Source organism: Camellia sinensis, chromosome 1, assembly GCF_055761805.1.
Source record: "Camellia sinensis isolate YWXY chromosome 1, ASM5576180v1, whole genome shotgun sequence".
Classification (NCBI taxonomy): Eukaryota; Viridiplantae; Streptophyta; class Magnoliopsida; order Ericales; family Theaceae; genus Camellia; species Camellia sinensis.
The window spans coordinates 238,019,272-238,041,575 of record NC_138961.1 but is presented as its reverse complement, the minus strand read 5'-3'; the positions used below and the strand labels follow the sequence as shown (position 1 = coordinate 238,041,575).

The 22,304-nt window shown below is 32.8% G+C and overlaps 1 long non-coding RNA gene across 1 annotated transcript; it reads right to left on the bottom strand.

The window, feature by feature from the left end:
• Positions 1-10,882: 10,882 nt before the first annotated feature.
• On the bottom strand, positions 10,883-11,631 carry LOC145790717 (uncharacterized). The gene is made up of 3 exons (XR_014329727.1): positions 11,420-11,631; positions 11,233-11,300; positions 10,883-11,142 (listed from the first exon to the last, which is right to left on the bottom strand). It is a non-coding gene; the product is annotated as an uncharacterized LOC145790717 (long non-coding RNA).
• Between the last annotated feature and the right edge of the window lie 10,673 nt (positions 11,632-22,304).

Below are 22,304 nucleotides of genomic sequence, written 5' to 3'. Positions count from 1 at the left end.
TTTGGTTTTTATGATTTTTGTGAGAAAAAAAATGAAATGATTATAGTTCAGATGTGACATTTTATCTTATTGGGTTAAAAAATTTATTTTGTCTTGTTGTAACTAAAATAGCCTCAACCCAACCCAAACCTAAACCTTCATGCCAAACATAGCCTTAGTAGTAAAAGTTGTAAAGGTCCAAGGTTTTTTTTTAATTAATTAATTATTGATTTATTTATTTTTATTTTATTTAAGTTAATGCACCTCACCGTTTTAATTATATTGGAGTCTTGTTTGGGAAGTATGCTATTTTTGTTCGCTATTTGATTTTTTAATTATTTTAGCCTAAATAATTATGTTTGGAAAGATAGTTGATTTTTTTTAATAGTTGATTTGATAGTTGTGAGAGAAAAAATGAAATAATTATGGATTAGATGTGATATTTTTTCTTATTCACTATTTTAACATATTTTGTTTTTTAGTGAACTATTTTAGGGGTAATTTTATTTCCACACCTTAATTACTCTTAGTGCACACACTTAATGAACACATTCTCAACACAAATATTAAAAAAATATAAATTCTCAGTACACATCTCTATATTCTAATATTACCTTCATTTTCATTTTTAAAACCTTAAGGCTATGTTTGCTTTCGATTTTTGAATCATTTTTTTTTTTTTGAAATTTTTCTGAGAAAAAAATAAATTAATTTGATAAAAATAAATACCAAAAAATATTTTTAATTTTTTTTTGCCCCTAAAAAGATAAAATCATATTAAAATAAGAAGTTTTATTTATTTTTTTTTAAACATATTCTAAAATTGAACTAAACAGAGCTTCTTTTTCTTTTTCTTTTTTTCCATTCTTCTACTTCTCCTTTACTGTTGTTGCCACCAATCAACCTTGAATGATTTGCGGTGGTAGATTTGTGAGTGTATGGTTCATGACGGAAAATAATCGCAGGAGGAGAGGGAAATAAGTGATGGGAGAGGACAGCGGATGAAAGTCATGACACTGGCGATAGAGGATGATTGTAGTGTTTTAGAATTAGGGTTTGGATAGAAGAAGAAGAGGGTATTATGGTATTCTTATTCTAAGATAAAATTGTATTAATGAAAATTTTCATTAAATGTGTGAACTGAGAAGAATTGGTGTGTGGAAATAGAATTACTCTTATTTTAGGCCAACTCTCTTCTAAAAAAAAATAACAACTTTACATTTTAATTATACGTATTTGGTCCCTCCCTTCTTCTCTTTCGGATGTACTTTCTCTTTTTTTTATTTTTTATTTTTTCTCTCCCTTGAAGAAATTCGAAGACAACGATGCACCTCTGAAGTACCAGTGCATAACCCTAATGACCGGCGTCACAGGCATCATCGGTAGCAGCTTCGCTGAGATTCTTCCTCTCTCTAACACCCCCAGTGGCCCTTGGAAAGTCTACGATGTCTCTCATCGCCCTCGTTCGCTGTGGAATACCAACCACCCCCATCGCATACATCTAGTGCGATATCTCCAACTTCGACGACACCCAAACCAAGCTCTTAACCCTCAATGACGTCACTTACCTTTTCTACATCACTTGGACCAATCGATCTTCTGAGAATTATGAAGCCTTATGTTTCGAAACGTTCTCAATTTAGTGATCCCAAACGCCCCAAATCTCTAAACATCTGTCTTCAAATGGGTCAAAATATTACATCAGTCCGTTCAATCTCGTTAGAGGAAAATCTCAATCTAATGATCCTTCATTTACTGAAGATCTTCCCCGATTGGCATCTCTGAATTCCTACTACACTATCAAAGATATCTCTTCAAAGAGGGTGTGAACAAAGAAGGATTGACGTAGTCTGTTCACTTATTTTGTGTTTGGTTGGGAGATTTGGAAAGGGAAAAGGAAAAGGTGTATGATACTAGGTGAAATGTAGGTACATTTTATATATTTTATTTACATTTCACCTATTTTTTCTTTTTCCCTTTCCAATTCCCTTCCTAAATCCCCCAACCAAACACACCACTAGAGAAATTTCAGAATTGCTCAGAGAAAAATTTGAATTTTAAATTTTGTGAGAGAAATCTTAGAATTACTTAGAAAAATTTCTCAATTTTCACTTACAGAAATTTATGAAATTTCAAAAAAATTTACCTAGGGCCAAAGGGTTTGGTTTTATTTTGAGCTTGAGTGCCTCATATCTTTCTTTCTTTCTTCGCTCTCTTCACAACCTCTCAATGTCTCTTTCTTCCTCTCTCTCCATCCTTCAGTGAAATTTCTCTAACTAAAAGTCAAAAAAAAATTCATTGATGGTAGATAGTCGACTCAATAAAATTTTGTCAAATTTTTTTTTAGAATTTTATATTCATCATTAATTTTATTTGATAGATCTCAATGAGAACATTTTAAAAATATAAATTTTATTAAAAATGGATATCTAAATCAAAAGTTATAGAATTTTTAAGTTTTAAAATTTTTCAAAAAGTGAAAGGCGTTGAATATTGAAACAATGTGCATCATTTAGTGCTAAAATTGAATAAATAAGGGTATTTTCGTTTGAAAATTGCTCCCCGCATTTTCTAGAAGAGTGATTCCACTTACACCACCAATCTAACTCCTTATACCCTCAAATTTTATTTTATTTTATTTTATTTTATATTTTTTAATTTATACAATTCATTTATTACCCTCATCTGTAACATTTCTCCTTCTTCTTCTCTTTATACCCAAAACCTCAAAAAAGCCTAACCATAGTTCTCCTCATCACCTCCACCGACCCACTATCGGCGTTGCCACTCTGCTACTACTCCACCACATTTCCTCATTTTCCTTCTCTTTCTCTCACTGCATAGATATAGATTATAGTTTCTCCCTCTTACTGCCCCTATTACAAACTAGCAACAATCACCAATGGGTTACGAAAACGATCTGCAAGTCTTCTCTCTCTCTCTCTCTCTCTCTCTCTCTTTAATTCTCTCTTATCTGTAGAAAACCAACTGTAATGCTCTGCTTCAAAGCACCGTCTCCATTGCTTCCTGGCACAAATGCCAATTTTTTGTCCACAACAGTCCGACGGCTCTGTTCACTGGATTCACAGTCCTTTCACACGCTTCAAACAAAAAAGACTGAAACAAAGCTGTATATAGAGATCACAAAATCCTCATCCTCAAAATCAAAACGATATACAAATACTTATATATATATATAGAGAGAGAGAGAGAGAGAGAGAAAAGAAATTACCAGGTCATTGGATTTGGATGCGAAGTCGAAGAGGCTTATCTGTGAGATGAGACAGAGAAAGAAATTACTAGGGTTAGGGTTTTTTAGGTTTGGAGTGCAAAGAGAAGGAGAAAGAGTAAGGTTAGAGATCAGGGTAATAAAAGAATTGTATAAATTATAAATATATAAAATAAAAAATAAAGAAAAATTGAGGGTGTAAGGAGTTATATTGGTGGTGTAAGTAGAATTATTCTTTCTAGAAACCTTAGCTACTACTATAATATTTGTTTTCTTTTATCTTGTAAAATTTTAATATCAAAATCTTAAACTTAAAAGTCCAAAAAAAATACAAATTCATAAAAATATTTACAAATTTAATTATTAATATTTATAAAAAAATTACTAAATTGTAATTACTTTTTAAAATATCCACTAATGTAATATTTTCCTTTTAACAATAACAGCAATCCAACTGGACCGGCTTAACGGGTGAGCCTCTGGCCATGCCGACCCCTCACACGATGGCCTAATTTAAGAATTACAAACACACCTTTTAAGGTTTACTTAAATTATAAATTACTTCTTGTGGTTGTAAAAATTACATTATGCTCCTAAGATTTTTAATTTCATAATAAATAGGTCATTTTATTAATAAATCATCAAGTTAATTAACAGTTTTTAATAATGTTAAAATTTTATTTTAATTAATAATTCAGATAATTTTATTATTGTATAGGTGAACAGTTAGGAATTTTACCTTTTCAATTAATTCTGTTAAATAAAAAATTCTGACAAAAAGGTATTTGTATGTAAGGCCCCGGTTCCCATATCGGGAATGGAGGGGGAGTTCCTGGGTTATAAAAGTAAAAACCTGGACCCTTATATAACATCGAGGCCTTTTCCCGGGTGGTGAGATCTCTATTAGAACTCCCCAGTTAAGCGTGCTTAGGCTGGAGTAATTCTGGGATGGGTGACCCACTAGGAAGAACAAATCCGTGTGGGCGTGGCCCAAAGCAAACAATATCGATGATATGTGAAGGGTTGGGGCGTTACAAATGGTATCAGAGCCGACTCTTCGAAGTACCGAGTGTGGGCTCCTGACGTCTCTCGGTGTATGTGGGCGGGCTTGTGAGCTGGCAGGCTACTGTACGGGGACGTGCAGCCTTATGGGGGGTGGATTGTAAGGCCCCGGTTCCCATATCTGGAATGGAGGGGGAGTTCCTAGGCTATAAAAGTAAAAACCTGGACCCTTATATAGCATCGAGGCCTTTTCCCGGTTGGTGAGATCCCTATTAAAACTCCCTAGTTAAGCGTGCTTAGGCTGGAGTAATTCTGGGATGGGTGACCCACTGGGAAGAACAAATCCGTGCGGGCGTGGCCCAAAGCGGACAATATCGATGATATGTGAAGGGTTGGGGCGTTACATTGTAATTTTTCAAACCACATGAGGTAATTTGTATTTTAAACAAACCTCAAATGGTGTATTTGGAATTTACCCTTAAGGGGAAAGCTGATTGAACCCATGGTAGGTTTCGCCTAATGATAGGTTTCGCCTATAAAAACTTTCTCCATTTAAAAAATTGTATAAAAATAAAAATAAACCAGAAGATAAAAGAAGAAAAGAAAAAAAAGAGAGAAGAGGAAAAAATTGATCCGAGTGTGGGATAGAAAAAGAGACCCCCATTCTCGAAACGAGTAAGATGAAAAACAGAGGTGTCATTTGGAATGAAAGTTGGCTTGATTTTTTGGCTAAATTAATTATTAAAAAATAAAATAGATTAAAAATTTAATAAAATAAAATGTTACATTCAAATTATAATTATTTTTTTATTTCTCTTATAAAAGTCAAAAAAATTAACCTAGATTTTTTTTTTAAAATAACTAAAAAATTAAAAATCCAATCCAACTTCCCAAACTAAACTAGAATGTCAAAGTGAATTCTTACACGGCATTTGGGAACCATTTCAATTTCAACAACCTCTTACTCTTCAATAATTTCACTTATCTAAACAAGTAATATTCAGTTAGTTTGATTTAGTATTTAGGATTTATTTTTCAAAAAATTAATTTTTTTTAATTTTTCATATTTATTTGTTTTCATTTAATTTTTTTTTAATATTCTTAACATTTTTTTTTAATTTTTAGATACACCTAACATAAATACACTTAAAAAATATAATATTTATGAAAAAAATCTTTAAAAAATTCACTAAATAGTAAACATACAAAAAAAAACGAAAATTCAGTATATTTTTCATATTTTTGTGCATTTATTGATTTTTTTAAAATATTTTTTTATAAATATTTTACTTTTTAGATACATCTAAGTAAGATGCATCTAAAAAATTAAAAAAATTGCTTAAAATTTTAAAAATATTTACTAAAAATAAAAATAAAAACAAAAACAAAAACCTTAATTTTTAGAAAATTGAATCTAAAAAGTTGAAACCAAATATAGTGATTATGTTTCATGAAATAAATATGAAAAATTTTATGAACATTCTCCATTCTTGAATTAATTTGTAGTGTTTATTGTATGTTATGTAATCATATACACCAAGTTACAAATTAAGATTTTAAAATTAAAACATACGTGTATTAAGGTAATTCTCTTTTCTTATTTTATTACCTACTATACTAGATTATTTCTTAAAACTTCATGAAATGTTTTATAATATGTTGTTTCGTGAATCCTAATATTACTCATTGAAGTACTAAAAAATTATAGGGAAAAAAAAAAAACTCCAGAGTTTGAGCCGGGTGACAAAATAAACCTTAAATTTTTAATTTTGTCAATTTAGATCTTAAATTTTTTATTTATTTTCAATTTAAACCATTTGTTTATTTTCATTAAGTAAAATTGATGAAAAAATAGGTATTTTAGTTATTAAACTTAATGAAAAGTATATTTTAATCATTTTATGAATACCTACATCGAATTTAATGTTTAAAATATTATTTCTTATCGATTTTACTTAACAAAAATGGACAAATGTTTAAATTGAAAAGAAATCAAAAAATTATGATTTAAATTGACAAAATTAAAACTTAAAATTTATTTTGTTAAAATGCTCAAATTTTGAAATTTTTTGTATAATTGCTTCAAAATTATATTTATAATAATGTGGTTATATTGTCTCTATTAATTTAAAATAAAGAACTTATCAATATTATTATAATTACAAAAATGTGATTGTCACATTTTTTCAAGTGTAAAATGTTGTATCAAAATTCCGCAATAATTTTTTGTTTATTTCTTTTCGAGTGCCAGAGATGGGAGATTTTTGCTAGGTACACTGCAGGAAATTCATCTTTTAGCGGCGTTTGTGTCAAAAACAACATTAATTCTTTTTGTGGCGCTTAGTACCAAACGTCGAAGATGCGGCCGTCACTATAACATTGGGGCACTTTAAAAACGTCGTTAAATAGTTATAACAAATGTGATACATAACGTTAAACTAACGTCATGACAATTTTTAGCGACGTTTTAAAAACGTCGTCATTGCTTTTTTTGGATTTTAAAAATATAACCGTTGACTGTATAGTGGCATTTTCAAAAACGCCATTATATCTTTATTCTTTTAATTTATTTTTTTTAAATTGTAATAATTCTATGTGGTAGAACCAAAAAATACCTGTAATAAAATTGAAAAATAGTACTAATATGAATCAATAATTCCCGTTCCCATTCAAATGAACATTTGTCAAAAGATAAACTAATTATGTCAAGAAGCAAATACAGCATTAATTCACTTTCCCATTCAATTTAATATACAATTACCATTAACTACAAAATAACATATCCACAAATTATGTTTTAACATTCGCCAAAAAATAACAAGAAAAACATTAAGACAAACCCCATGAGTTTTGATTTAATTTAATGTCTTGTCATTGTTACTAAATTCACTGAACCCAGTTGATATAGCATAGAATCTGTAATCTTCACTAGTCTGGATGCCTGCATCAAAATATGGAAGCCAAATTAGGTAAAGTGCACAAATCAATAATGGTAGAAGTGTTACAGTTATAAAACATAAGATCTACATTACAACTCACCATTTTTGAACAATTTAAAAAAATCAGTCATTTCTAAGGCTTTGAAATTGCAGAAAAAGTTAGAAAAATAATATTTTAACATGCTTCTATCAAATAGTAATAAGTTTATAATAATTGTGACTTCACAAATCAGAATCTGTAATCTTCACTAGTCTTAGATACCCAGTGACTAGTAAACAAAAAAACTTAAGCTTTACTCATTAGTTGTTGGTAGCAACAATGAGAAACCTCTTTGTAATAGTCTAAAATCTAAAAAGACCTAAAAACCAAAAAGAAACTAGTATTCCTCAATTATCAAACACATCTGCTAGTAGAAAAATATGTGGGAACATGGACACATGTTTTCCAATTCATGGTCCAAACCATATGATTTGACAGAGCTTGTAAACAATCAATTTGAATCCTAATGTTTGAATCCAGAAAATTCATTATTCAGAGACCATCAAGTTGTGTTGATGAACCAAAAGATTCACAAACTTAACTCCTAAAAATTAGCTAGAACCATTTACAATCCCTAGTTCCACAAAGCAGATTTTGACTCTACTAGTACTACTCTATTCCAAATACATGTCTAAACCAAATAAATAACTACTGATCACTCAATAGATTGACAAATATTTGCATCAAACCATAATAGTTGACACTTGCAATAACATAAATGGTGTTCGTTGAACTAGTCTAATTCTTAAGGACACTTGTAAGATAAATCAGGAATGATTTAATTTCAGTTATCAGGATGATCTGAACTTGGTAATTTTGGTCTGGCATATTAAAGAGGACACAATTAAACTTTCATCTTAATGCATGTGCATAACTCATCTATCAAATGCACAGAAAATGCCGGCACTAATGGTATACAAACAAATTGTCAACTTTAAATGGAATCTCACAGAAATGAAAAGCTGCTGCACAGTATAAGACTGGAAGATTTAGAGTTCAGATTGTATACTACCTGGAACCAATTGGGGTTCTCTGGGCTTTGCTGAGCAGCAAGAACTTCAACAAAATTCTTTACCTAATACTACAATCTTCGATCAAGATTCTTTACTTTACCACCATAAATTTTTTGTGCTGCATGAATATGGTAACCATCAATAGAAATTCAGTTTGACCACATCAAAAAGTAATTTCAACTTAAATTGTGGTCTTGGCTATATCCAGATTCTAGATACAGATATATCTCCATGAGAAAAATCACCAACAAACAGTCTACTTTAGAGAATTTTGAGAGATCTTCAACTATCCAAGTTAAATACAGAAGGATAGAAGTAGAGCTCAATTACATGTATTATGCATAGGTTACATAAACACAAGATTTTGAGCAAATAAATAATTATATTATTTAAGTGCAATCATTGTTGATATCTAGCCTATCCTTTCTTGAGGAGGATGATTGACTGAATTGAATTATTGAATTAGGGAGTTCACATCCATTATTGATATCAGATAATGCGAGAAACAAGAAAGTACAATGTCTATGACATGGATAGTTTAATGGTTTTAGTTGAACTTACAACTTATTCAATGACATGGAATGCAATTGCATGAGGATAAGCTACTAAAGTTATGTGTACACCCCATACCCTGTAGTGTTGAATTAGGTTGTGTTTGGATATTGGATTTGTGGAGAGAAAAGAAATGGAAAGGGAAAAGTGAATGAAGTAGCTTCTAAGATCCAATCACACCCCAAAGAATGGTTGGAATTCAAAGGATCCAGGCGAGACATAAAAGACTCAAAGTAAACAGTATCGAAGAGGTTGCATCAAATCAAGCTACCTGATATTGCAGGAGTGAGTACGCCATCACCGATCGCTATACACGTTCCCAGCAAAACAAAAATCAATAGCCCCTCGAAAAATTTTGGGTTCTTCTCAAATAATGACTTCAGAAATGAACTCTACCATGTTTCTTCTGATCTTTCTACAGCATATGTAAATAGCATCTCATCTGATCTTTGTTGATTTGGTAGAATGCTAAGTCTTGCATGTCGACAGAATAGGGAGTACAATGCAAAGGTACCACCTGAACTATGAAGGCAAATTTGACACAGGAAAAAGAAAAAAAAGAAAAAGAAAAATTAGAAAAATGTGTGGTTTTGTGTAGATTTTCTAAAATGAAATGAAAGTGATCTCAAAGGAAATGTTAAAAATGGTAAATTTTTGTCGAATCTTCTCTCAAAACGATGAAAATAAGCACTTTTGATTATCATTTTGGACTGCTAGGAGCCAAATCAACCATATCCTTCTCATTTCTGTTTGTAAAGTATTACTCGAAGGAAAAATAAATAAAAACCAGCCCAAAAGAACAAAAGAACAAAAGAACATCTTGAAATGAGAAATAAAAATAAGTAAATACTGCCAAACAAGCCCTAATATGTTACTCTGTCCTTTTAGTTCCTTTTAAACACTAACAGAGGTAAATTCCATCCAAAACCATTTATTAAACTAACAGAGGTAAATTCCATCCAAAACCATTCATTAAATTGAACCCAAAATCAAAAGATAATAGGATTTGGGATCCCCAAGTATAGTAGTGTGTCCTTGTTCCCTTGGGTTTCTATATGCATGTTATACAAATGTATTTTTAGAAGCTTTGCCCTGACTAATTCCAGTACATATATAACAAATAATTATTAGGTCAAAGGGCTAGGTAGTAAGAAATAAAATATTTAACCATTAATCCGCTTTTTGAGGTCACAAGAATCATATTCCAAACTCCACAAATCCTAAGTAGAATTCCCTCAAACAAACTACAGTCAATGAGATGGAGTGATATCAGCCATAAACTTGAATCTCAAATGAATGCTAGAACTGAAATTACTACAAAATCAAGTGCATGAAAAAAGAAAACAATCCAAATTTATATTCTTTAATATTTTTTTCCCAATTTTCTCAATAACCAAACAAAGAAAAGGCAATGAAACAGAGCATATACAACTCATCAGTGAAAAACAATTACTGAAACAGATCACATACAACTCATCAATCACTAAAATAGAGTGAGAGAGAGGGGGGGAGGAAGAGCTTCACAGAGAGAGAAAGAGAGAGACGGTAGAGCTCACCTTAGTAGACGATGGTGCAGACCAATCTGAATCTCTGAATCTCTGCAATGAAATCACTAAGATGAAATCGCTCTGAATCTTTGCGATGAAATTACTGAGATGAATCTCTAAATCGCTTTGATAAAGGTTTAGAGAGGGTTGAGAAAGAGAGAGAAAGAGAGATTTAGAGAGAGAAAGTAGATTTAGCGATGAAATCACCGAGAGATTTTGAACCTTCGTTGGTGCTCGCTACCTCGCTTTGAGAATGAACAAGCGGTAGAGCTTCGAAATCGCTCAGAGAGAGAGAGAGCACTCAAGATTTGGGTCTTAACTTAAGTGAGTGTCAGATTCAAAATTAGGGTTTGAAAATAGGAGGAGACCAAGCGCGTGAGGCGCAACACATTTGGAAGCGTTTCCTATTATAAAATGGTACCGTTTTGTTAAACAAATATGCGACGTTTTATAAAAATGTCGTTAGATATTAAAAAGCGTGACGTTTAAAAATGCATTGTTAAAAAAATGTCGCCTAAACCCCTTTCTCCTGTAGTGTACACTTCGAAAATAATGTATTGTGTATTCTTTTTTAAAAATAATAATAATAATAATAGCATTAAAGTATATAATAATAAAAAATCAGTACATGTTTAAATTTATAAATGTTTTTACCAAAATTTTATTTTTTAATTCTATTTAGATTATTAGATATTAGATTTTCATATAAAAGTCTAATTAAATATAAAATATAGGAAGATCTGATCAGCACCTATGGAAGTAACACCCGTTGGGAGTAGGCAATCTTGGTGTTGTGCCATTGTCTTGACCTGATGTAAATATAAGAAGATCTGACCAGCACCTATGGAAATCATGTCAAGGAAATTACCTCCCCAAGAAAATTCATCCAAGTCCACAATAAACACATTGAAAGAAATATAAAAGAGCATACTCTTGGATTGACTGATCCTTCCCATGCCATTGGGTTTGCTGTCATGGATTCCAACCCAGCACCAATACCTATATAGAAGATGCATACATTTTGAAAGAAATAAATAAAGAACAGATGAGGCGTCAAGATTGCTGACATCCAAGATTGCTGACATCCAAGCCATCCTCCAATAATAGATGACCCTTACCAATATCATAAAATCCAGCTTTAATAATTGCAGCTACATCAGCAACTGCCTGAAAACCAGAAGAACATTGCCTATTCACGATTCTAATCGGCACAGTTTCTGGGCAATGGGGATAAGATATATATCAGCATTCAACAATGCAAGGGACTGAAACAAATGTCGTGCCCACAACGTCTCCAACTTCACTTGGATTCAGATTTGTTCTCTCTATCAATGCCTATACCAAGTACTCATCATAAGAACAGAATATTCTAAATCTCATTGAACCTTGTTTTAGAGGACATATCAACAAATTAGAAGACAACAAAGAAAACAAACCCTCAGAACAGGTGTGAGTAAATCATCAGGATAAGTATCCTTGAAACCCCCCCTCTTTGACTTGCAAAGTGCAGTCCGATATGCCCTATACAAAGCAAAAAGCACAAAAAGTGTAAAGATATATTACTTCCCAAACTTGAGCATAAAAGAGAACTTTAAATAGTGTGAGTTACTTACGCGACAATGACTACATCATCCCCATAAACAGGACTCCTATGGTATGCTGCACTATCCCCAGCAGCACAAATAGATTAATGTCATTCATCATGTAGAAATGAAATCAAGGAATGCTAAAACACCTTATTGTACAACCATTCAATCCATGAGGCAGACTTGCATAAACGGGATACAAGTATCAAACCAAGTACACGCTCTGTATATTTGATCTGTAATACATAACCTTGAATTAAGCAATCTAAATACCATTCTAAAACACATAAATGACACTATCACAAAAGAAACGTACAACAAATAGAGTGAGGATGTAAGCACCCGCCGTTACCCCCATGCACATCATTGAACCAAGCCTGAACAAGGTCATAGTCATTTCATCAAACATTAAGTTATAAGCATTCAACAACAATAACAACAACAACAACAACAACAACAACAACAACAAAAAGGAACTAAGTACAGCTTTAAAAGTATTGAGATTAATTTTCCCGCCGTGGAAGGCTATGATTGTCAACACCTGAGGAAGATCAAAACACACATTTGATTTTTGATTTCAGCCATAAAGAAACTGCATATAAGATAGTGCAGTAATAGCAGATGGACAACCAATATTTACCTGGAACATTAGAACCAAAAAAATCCACATACGATGAAAACTTCAATGCAAGTGAAGAAATGTCCGATGCTCAACAAAAGAGCTTTTCCCAGTCTGCCAATTCACAAACAAAATTCTAAAAAAGAGAGATGACTTGATGAAAGGAGAAAACAAATTGTAGGGTACAAGTGTTGGATCGAAGATTATAAGATAAAAAAAAGGACAGAATTTCCCCTGCATGCAGTATTGCCAAAAAGTATACATACAGCAATAGCCAAAGACACCAAAAAAGGAAAAAAAAAAAAAAAAGACAAATAGTAAAGCTCCACCAAACATGTACCCAAATGGGTAGAATGAAAAGAAGACATACTTTCATCTTTAAGATACAATAATGACTTCATGGGAAGAACAAGAGGAAAGAATGAGGTCAGGCTTTCAGCATGAAATTGGAAACGTTAACAATTTCAGAGCCAAAAATAAGATTAACTTGTTTAGCCATAATGATTGAAGCTATGGTAGTAGTGGCAACAAAAGTATGGAAAGGATGAAATAGAAGAGATCACCAAGTAGTGAATTAGCACTATCATCCTAGTAGTGACCATAACATATTCCTAGGGGAACAAAAGAAGAAAAGTCTTAGTTCCATACAGCATCACTGGTTAGGAGAAAATTTAGCAGTAGAATGGAGATAAACTACTATTTTCCAAAAGAGAGAGTGTTTACAGGACCTTCCATAAGACTAATGACATTTCCAGCATTCACAATGACCTTAAGGTGATGTTGGATGACCAGTGAAGAAAATAGATGTAAAAGAAAAGAAAGGGCACATCAAAAAAAAATAAAAATAAGAGAAACACTAAATTTCAATATCTAAAATTCAATACCATAGTCTGAATCCTATTACATAATAGTCAATTTATAGGCACGCAAAGAAAACCCTAATAAGAGTTACCAAAATTAAAACAATACAATAAATAAATCTTAATTAATATTCTAATGTTGATAAAATTCCTAAAAATCAAATTTTCCAAAGTAAGCCTTTTCTTTCCTCATAACAAGGACTGATTATAATAAAAAAATGTTGACTCAACCAATGATATTGAAGATATCTGCTCAAAAAGTCGCAAGCACTATTATATTGCAGATATATGCCAAAAACCAAAACAAGGAAACAACGACAACAAAACACAGAAAACTGCTAAGTGTAAGAATCAAGTTTAAACATAAGAAATAGGAAGGAACAAATCTAAGAATTACGATTTAGAGCTAAATCAGGATAGGCAAGCAGTGCTGGTTTGTATTGGTCTCCATACACAATAACAGACACAGGACCATGGGCAGTTCGTACAATATGTTCATACAGTAAAAGAAAAATAAAATTTGTGCATTAGAAACACATCAATCATGGATAGGGAAGAAAAAAAGAAGCATTAATCAACAGAGGAAGATAATTTCCAAGAATTCATCAAAATGGTAGAAAACTATAAAGGTCCATAAAAAATTCAAAATGAGAACACCCTTGGTATAAGCAATCATTTGTTTTGTGTATAGACCATTCAAATAAAGAAAAACTGCCGCTTACTAATCTTATTCCCAGAAAATGCTTGGCATGTGCACTGCCCCCTTTAGAGCCTGATTGCTAAATCAACATAATATTTATTTCTAAAGGGAGATTAAGCAACAAACCATTTCTTGATTTCAATCTTTTAATCCATAAAAAGTAATGACACTTAACAGGAAGAGCATGGGATCCAATATAAAAAATTATATGGACAAATAAACTAATTAAATAATTATTGCAACTGCTAATCAATAAAAAATTTAATTGATTAATAAAGTAACAGTCATGTTGTGTTAAATGAAAAATGAATATATATATATATATATATAAGAAAATGAAAGATATCCTTAAAGTCTCTAGATGATTGTGAGCTTTTACCAATGACGATAAGTGCTCAGAAGAAACAACAAAAGTTGATAAAAACAGATAAAACTCTGCTACCACATTCAGATTACAAATAACAAAAAAATAATTCAAAAAGATTAACATTAACATACACTACTAATCAAAAACATAAAAAGAAAAAAAAATCCTAAAAAATTACAAATCTGAACGGAAACTTACAGAGAGAGATCTGAACGAAAGCTTACAGATCTGACCGAAAGCAATCAATCAATCAAATCCAGAGAGAGAGGGTTCAATATTGATCAATAGACTAAAAATCAATCGATCGATCTGTGTTCTCTTTAACATAAATTAGTATATATATATATATATATATCACACAGATCTGTGTTCGTATATAAACAAAATCAAAAAAATCAGAGAATGAGACTCACAAAATTAATCTTCAAATCGGACTGATTGAGAGATTTGAGCCAAGATGGAGAGAGCTGGATAGAGAGATTGTAAATTGGAGCCTACGATGCTCGATCTAGTTTCACCATAAGAAAGAGAAGAGTGACGAAGAGACAGAACCCTAGATCTATCTCGGGACGGAGAGTAATGAACAAAATGAAAAAAGTGGGGGCCTTAAAAAAGGGGATAAATGTTAGTAAGTAGGACTCGTGTTTTTTTAAAATGAGTTGTCTGCAAACTATTTTAAAAATCTTTGAAACGACGTTTTTTGAAAAAACGCCATAACAAAAACGTCGTTATAGGCCAATTTTCTTGTAGTGACGTAGTTAGTTTAAGTTTTGTTTTTTTTAAAAACTACCATATGTTCTTACATATTTTTACATGTCATTTTCTTTTCTCCCTATCTCATATAATACCTTTTGAATCCAAGGTGTTATGATCCATAGATGAGTAGATGAAAAGAGGTTGTACCCCATAAAAAATAAATAAAAAATAAAAGATTGTACCTTTTTTTTTTTTTTTGTAGAAGAAATAGACTGTCACGAGTCCTTGTGTCCTCGTTTCACAATTTTCCCAAAGTGGGTAGCTCATGCTTTTAGAAAACCAGTATGAAAATTTTGTGTAATGTAAATATTCATAATCCTGAACTAAGAAAAAATATATGTGTGTGTGTGTGTGTGTGTGTGTGTGTGTGTGTGTGTGTGTGTATCATAGAAGGTAATCTCACTAATAAGGACAAGCTAATCCTAATTTGATGCTAAATAAGGAGGTTGCTTTTTGAAATGATTAATGAGTGTTGGGATCTATTTATTTGATGACTTTATTTTCTTTGTTTATTTAGTGAACTTTTATTTGTTCAAAAAGTTTATGTTAGGTTTTTGTTATTGGTAATCCCATTTGACAAAATTTCTTTCAGTTGTAATTTTATTCGATCTTTTATTTCAGTGAGGCTATGAGTTTTAGATGTGAATCCAATCCGAATTTTGCCTTGCAAAGATATTTCAAAAGTTAATTCTTTCATGTTTGCCATTTCGCTGACTGTAAAAATACTAAGAAGTTGCATTTCTCGCTCGAGCGATGACACTTGGAAAAACACACGTTTTAGTCTCCTCGCTCGAGCAAGAGATCCTTCGCTTGAGCGACCTTTCGCGGCCCGATTTTCTATAAATATGTGTTTCAGTCAGATTTTAAGTATACGGCTTCCAGATCTTCTTCTTGGGTATAAGGGTTTTTATCTGGAGTTTCTTTGCTTATTTCCTTTGATATCTGTGAGAGATTAATCATGAATTGAGTGGATTATATCAAAGGGTTTGTTTAGTTTGTTTTATTCATTACAAAAGAGAGAGTTGTTCTTCAGTGGATTCCGTAGAATTTGGGCCTGAAGCTTTGGTGGATTCCGGAGTGGCTCATCGTCATGATTTGACATCGGCGTTGTGGATTCAACGTTGGGCAAGACAATTCCGAGATGAAAATGCGGCGGGAAGAGGCACATAGGGATCGGTTCGATTCGGGCGTGGATTCGCTAGGTAATTGAGCGTACACTTGTGTAATTCCTTTATATCTTCTTAATGGATTGTTTTGTGACTTTTGCCGGTGGTTTTTTTATCACAATTAGAGGCGCTTCAATTATGGTTTTTCCATAAAAAATCGTTATGTCGATTTGTCTTAATGTTTAATTGAGATTGTTATTTACTGCTTAAAATTGATATATAATCACAAATCAATAAATAGGGAATATTTAGATTTTTTTAGTTTAAATTTTTTATTCAATTCGACGAGATGAACTGAAAATTTTAAAAATTTCAAAAAAAAAATGATTTTTTAATTATTCTTTAAATTTTTTTTAAAAGATTACTTTTAAATTTATATATACGAGGATCAAAAAACTTAAATAAAAATAGCATAATTTAAATATATATATATATATATAACCTACAAAGATTAAAAAAAAAAATAAAAAATAAAAAATTGTAGTTAGTCCGCATTGTTTAAAGCTGTTGGGAAGAATAACCTTACTATAATTATTTATTTCAATTTTTTTACAGTAAATAATAACACATGTTTTCGTCCTTGACAAACCACTCCAGACTATCCCTAATTTTGTAGATAAGGAACTAGAGCTTGACTTTCTTAAATCTTATCATGACACAAGAATATCTCAAATTTTTTTATTATTTTTATTTTTTTTGTTGAAAAGGACATGGAAATCATAGTTCTTTTTGGTAATTGAATTAATACTGTAATAACCAAAAATATACATACAATAAACCAAAAATATACATATAATAATCCTTCTCATGCCATGCCTGCCTGCCACATTACAAGGAATACAGATAATAAATATATTCTGGTGGTTTTAATTAAGGATGTAATGTAAAAAATTTATGAGTAGAATATTATACTGATTCACTTTGGTAGTTGAGAGATAAAAAAAAAAAATCCTAGAACTTGATCTTGTTAATTGAGAGAGTAATTTCCGTAGACAAATTGGGCCGAGCCAGTTGACGTGGTCTTTAGGTTTGGGCTATAGCGATCCTGGTTTTGACTTGACCTTTATTATGTTTCAGACTCGAGTTCCGTGGCTGAATATTGTGTCTATGCCTTGTTTTCCTCCTTTAATTCCTTGAATTTGAGTCTTGGAATATGTTGGGCGTGTTTGGAACAGGTTGGTTGTTAGTTGACTTAAATTGTTGTTGCCCAGATTTTGGCTTCTTCGCTCGAGCGGGACTTCTTGCGCTCGAGCGAGTCTTGTGTATTTTGGCTTCTTTGCTCGAGCGAGGTTTCTTGCGCTCAAGCGAGTTTTGAGGGTTCTCAGGTTTCTTTCCTAGACGCAAAATTTCTGGGAGGGTGAAGTTTTTCGCTCGAGCAAGGCTTCTTGGGCACGAGCGAGTGTGTGCGTCTGCAAAACTTCTGAAGGTGTGCATTCTACACTCGAGCGAGGTCGCTTGTTATGTCTAGTCACTCGAGTGACAACTCCTTCGCTCAAGCAAGGGTCGCGTATATCAGTTCGCAGCAGCAATATTTTATATCACTTTTTGGTCCCTTTTCTCACATAAACCCTAGCCCAGCTCCATCTCTCTCTCTCTCTCTATAAATGCATCTTGATTTGGGGATCTCTCAACTTGAGTTCCTTTATTAAAATGATAGAGCATCTTGTGGGCTTCCATCTCATTCGAGCAAAGTGTGATTTTGGGCATCTTCAAAGTTTCTTTTTCTCTCTTTTGGGCTTCTATACTTAAGGTATGGATATTCTACTCTTTAATATGGGTTTTAACCTAGGTATTGGTCATTTTGTATAAGAGTGATTTTCTACATTGGGCTCCGTATATGTATGTGAGGTCTTGAATATGATATTACTTGAGTATAAATGGTGAAATTGAGTCTTGGGGTTGATGTTGGGCAAAGGGGGAGAGTTGCCCTAGTTTGAGTTAAATAAATTATTTGTATAAATAATGAAATTGACATGGGAAATATGAGATTGGGAGGATATGTGAATGGTTAGTGTAGTTGGATTTGATAAATCACTCACCTAAAGAAAATTTGACAAAATATCTGTTTGATAGATTGAATATCTTCTTAGAAATATCTGTTTTGGGCTATCGGTGGAGGATAGCTACGATTGTTGTAAAAACTGCATGAGGATTAGGTAAATCGAAACTAATCATATGAATTATGTCATTGAATATGACGGTTTGATTAAATTGTTGAATATGTGGATTTGATGGTCATTGTATATGACATGTTTTCAAATACATTGTATATATATATTGTTTGGGAGGAGAAAGGGGATGTACTCCATTGTTTGGGAGAAGATAGGGGATGGACTCCATTTAAAATTAAGTTGGCCGAAGTGTCCAGGGTGAAAGTCCCAAAATCTTATATATATATATATATATATATGGTGGTGCCGATTCCCTCGGATGAGAATTCCTTAAAATAGCAGGAAAATTGAAGTGTTTGAATAATAGTTCCTATTGAATATTGACAAATGAGTTGTAGTCTCGTTTGGGATTGTTTAGATGACAAGGAACTATATCTATGAGTTGATTTGAATAAGTGAATGTAAATGGATTAAGATTTAGATATCGTTATTGATTGGTCATGGAAAAGATGTCAGTTGGTTTTAAGTATTGAACATTTATTTGATACTTATATCTTAGTTAAATCTCATATATTGTGTTAGTATATCTCTACTGGGCTTTGGCTCACCCTACTTGGGAAACCATTTTCAGGTACTGGTGACATGCCACTTCCAAGGACATAGCTTGGGAGGACTTGGGGATGAAGGCTCCATTTTTGTTATATTTATGTTTAAATGTTTATTCAAGCCGAGGGCTTTACATATATAGAGCTTAGGACTCTTTCATTTGTTGTAACCAATAGATATCTTGGAAAGATGTAAGCTCGTAGAGCATTTATTTTGTTATCATTAACCTGTATTACATGCTGTAGATTCAAGATGAATGTTTATGGATGTATAATGCATGTAACACCTTTTTGTAAGAGAAACTCTGATGAATGAAGTATAATATTTTCATTATGTTCATCGATCTTGTGAATGGTTTATTGGTATCATTTTTTAGGGTGTTACATGGGCCGTGATAGCGGCTCCGCTACTCCAATCCTGTGTTAAATCTGTTACAGTTCGGCTTCAAGTGGTCACCAAGGTCTGGACCTAGATATCAATAAGCCCGCCATAAGCGGACCAAGATGCCTTTAGCAAAGATGATCGAGCTATGTTTAGCTCGGCAGGGCTTCGTTATCTCTAGCCCGTGTTAACATGGCTCTGTTAGAAGAGGCACAGAGCAAGCTAGCTCATTTGACCACACTGATAACTGAACAAAGAGTTAAGCCATCTCACTTGGCTTGTAGTGAAGAGGGTGTTCTAAGGATAAACATTATCCTTTAGGAATGTAATTCTTGGGAGGACTCTACTAAGGAGAGTTAGAGTCCTATTAGGATTGTGCCATGCGGAATCTACAAAAACTCAAGCCAAACCCTAATCTCAAGTATTGTAATTCTTACTCTCGAATACACAGAGCTTTTGTGTCTTTTGTCAACTCGCCGACGTAAGTATTGGAGGGGTTTCTGGCACACACCTGCTGGCTAGCTCACATGTGTGTTTTCAGGTAGCCAAGCGATAACGTTTGGATGAGTGCAAACTTGCTCAACAAGATTATACGAGAAGATTATTTCATGCTCGTACATTAACAAATTAAACCCTAAATTTTTAATTTGTTAATTTAAATCTCAAATTTTTAATTTATTTTCAATCTAAACCATTTGTCTATTTCTATTAAGTAAAATTAACAAAAAAAAATGATATTTTAGTCATTAAACTCAATGAAAACTGATATTTTAGATATTTTATGTATATAACTAAAATACTTTTTTTCAATCGATTTTACTTAACAAAAATAGACGAATGGTTTAGATTGAAAACAAATAAAAAATTAGAGTTTAAATTGATAAAATTAAAAATTCAAGATTTATTTTGTTATAAGCCTCAAACGCTAAGTTTTTTTTTTTTTTTTATCCCTATAATTTTTAGTTTGTTACAATGACAACATAATGGAATGATGCTCTATTAAAATATTTATTTCACATTTAACTCACTACAAAATAATATTAAAAATATATATTATAATTGAAATCAGTAATTACTATAGTAAAGAAATCATCATTATATGAAAATACATAATTCTATTTCATTCTAACCCAATTCTTAATTCGTTAAAACTATCAGGTAGATAATGTGATATAATATTATCAAATATTTGTTGGAAATTATGATTTTTTATAGTGTTAATATAGTATATCTAGTATATTAGGATATTATTTGTACCTATTTGTTATAGTATATTCTCTGTATATACTTATATGTTCTCCTATATAAAGGAGTGTGTACCTATTCATTAATATAGATTGAATACAAGAGTTCTCTTTTCTCTTCTCTTTCTACTCTCATAAGATGGTATCAAAGCCTAGGATTTTTTACTAGCCTCCTCTTCTTCTGCATCACGATTTTTTCTGTCCGGCAGATTGCTTCCTTTTCAAGTTGGTTTCTGCTTATCTAGTCTTTTTCTGTTTCACAGATTTGACTACACTAGATTCTTCGTCTCTTCAAGATGAAGCCAACGCCACCAGATTCATCGCCATTTAACGCTTTACGCGTCTACATGCGCCACCATACGATTGGCCACACGTTGTCCCGTTCTTCTACGCACCCTACGTGCCTCCTACACTTGTCCCGTGCTGTCATGCGATGTGGCCTCATCTGTTAACGTAAGCCGTATGTTTGTGATGTCAGCTGACGTCAGCCTTGGTTGCTTCTGTGCGCCGCTACTTTTCCCCTGCTAATGTGCGCCATGCCTGCTGACATCATTAATGCCATTGTGACATCAGCCCTGGTCAACTCACTTTGACCAGCCGATTCACTGCCTTTCTGGTCATATTTTTGGTCAATTCAGCCTTATCCCTACTGTTTTCGACCTCCTAAATCTGTTGGTGTGTTCTGTTTTGGCAAAATTAGCCTCTACAAAGCACCTTCTTCTTTGTTTTTTCTCTATTTGAGCATCATGGATCGTTCTTACAATATCCATTCTGTCTCCGTTACACTTGATGAGTCTAACTATGTTCTCTGGGCCCAAGCTCTCTCTGGATTCATCAAAGGGAAGCGGCTTTGGCGTATTATCACTGACGCTCTTTCTAAACCCGTCTAGGAAGACAAAAAAGACTGCATCTGCTTTCAATGAACGTCTTGATGAATGGGAAGGGAAGAACTACCAGATTATCACATGGTTCCAGGCTACTTCTTTTCCTTCCATTGACTTTCAGTTTGGCCACTTTCAAGATGATGATTCCATTGTCTCTCCTGTTAAGGCAATTTGGGATTTCTTGAAGGAACGCTATCAGACTACTGGTCATACTCACCAATATCAACTCCTACAAACTCTTCATCACATGCGCCAAGAGCCTGGTCAGTTCATCAATGATTTTTTATCCCAGATGTCATCTGTCTGGGACTAGTTAGCTCTTTCTAAACCTATTTGGGCACATTCGGAGGATGCACAGTTATTTATTGTTCATAGGAATCATCAGCGACTATTGCCGTTTCTTATGGCTCTTTATAGCACCTTTGAATCTATGCGTGCTTCCTTGCTCCATCGTTTGCCCTTACCGACTTTGGAGCAAGCCATTACTGAACTCCTGTTAGAAGAAACTCGTTTTGGGATGCTCAAACCTCCAACTTTGGATTCTGCTCTTGCTACGCCATCATCGCGAGGTTTTTCATCTTCACAGCCTCCTAGCTCATGCATTTATTGTTGCAACCGTGGCCTGCCTGCCAATTTTTTTTTACTTTAGTGCCAAGTTCGTGACTGCTTGGCTTGCCACAAGACTGCTCCTGGTCATCTCCAAAGCAATTGGCCTCGCGCTCC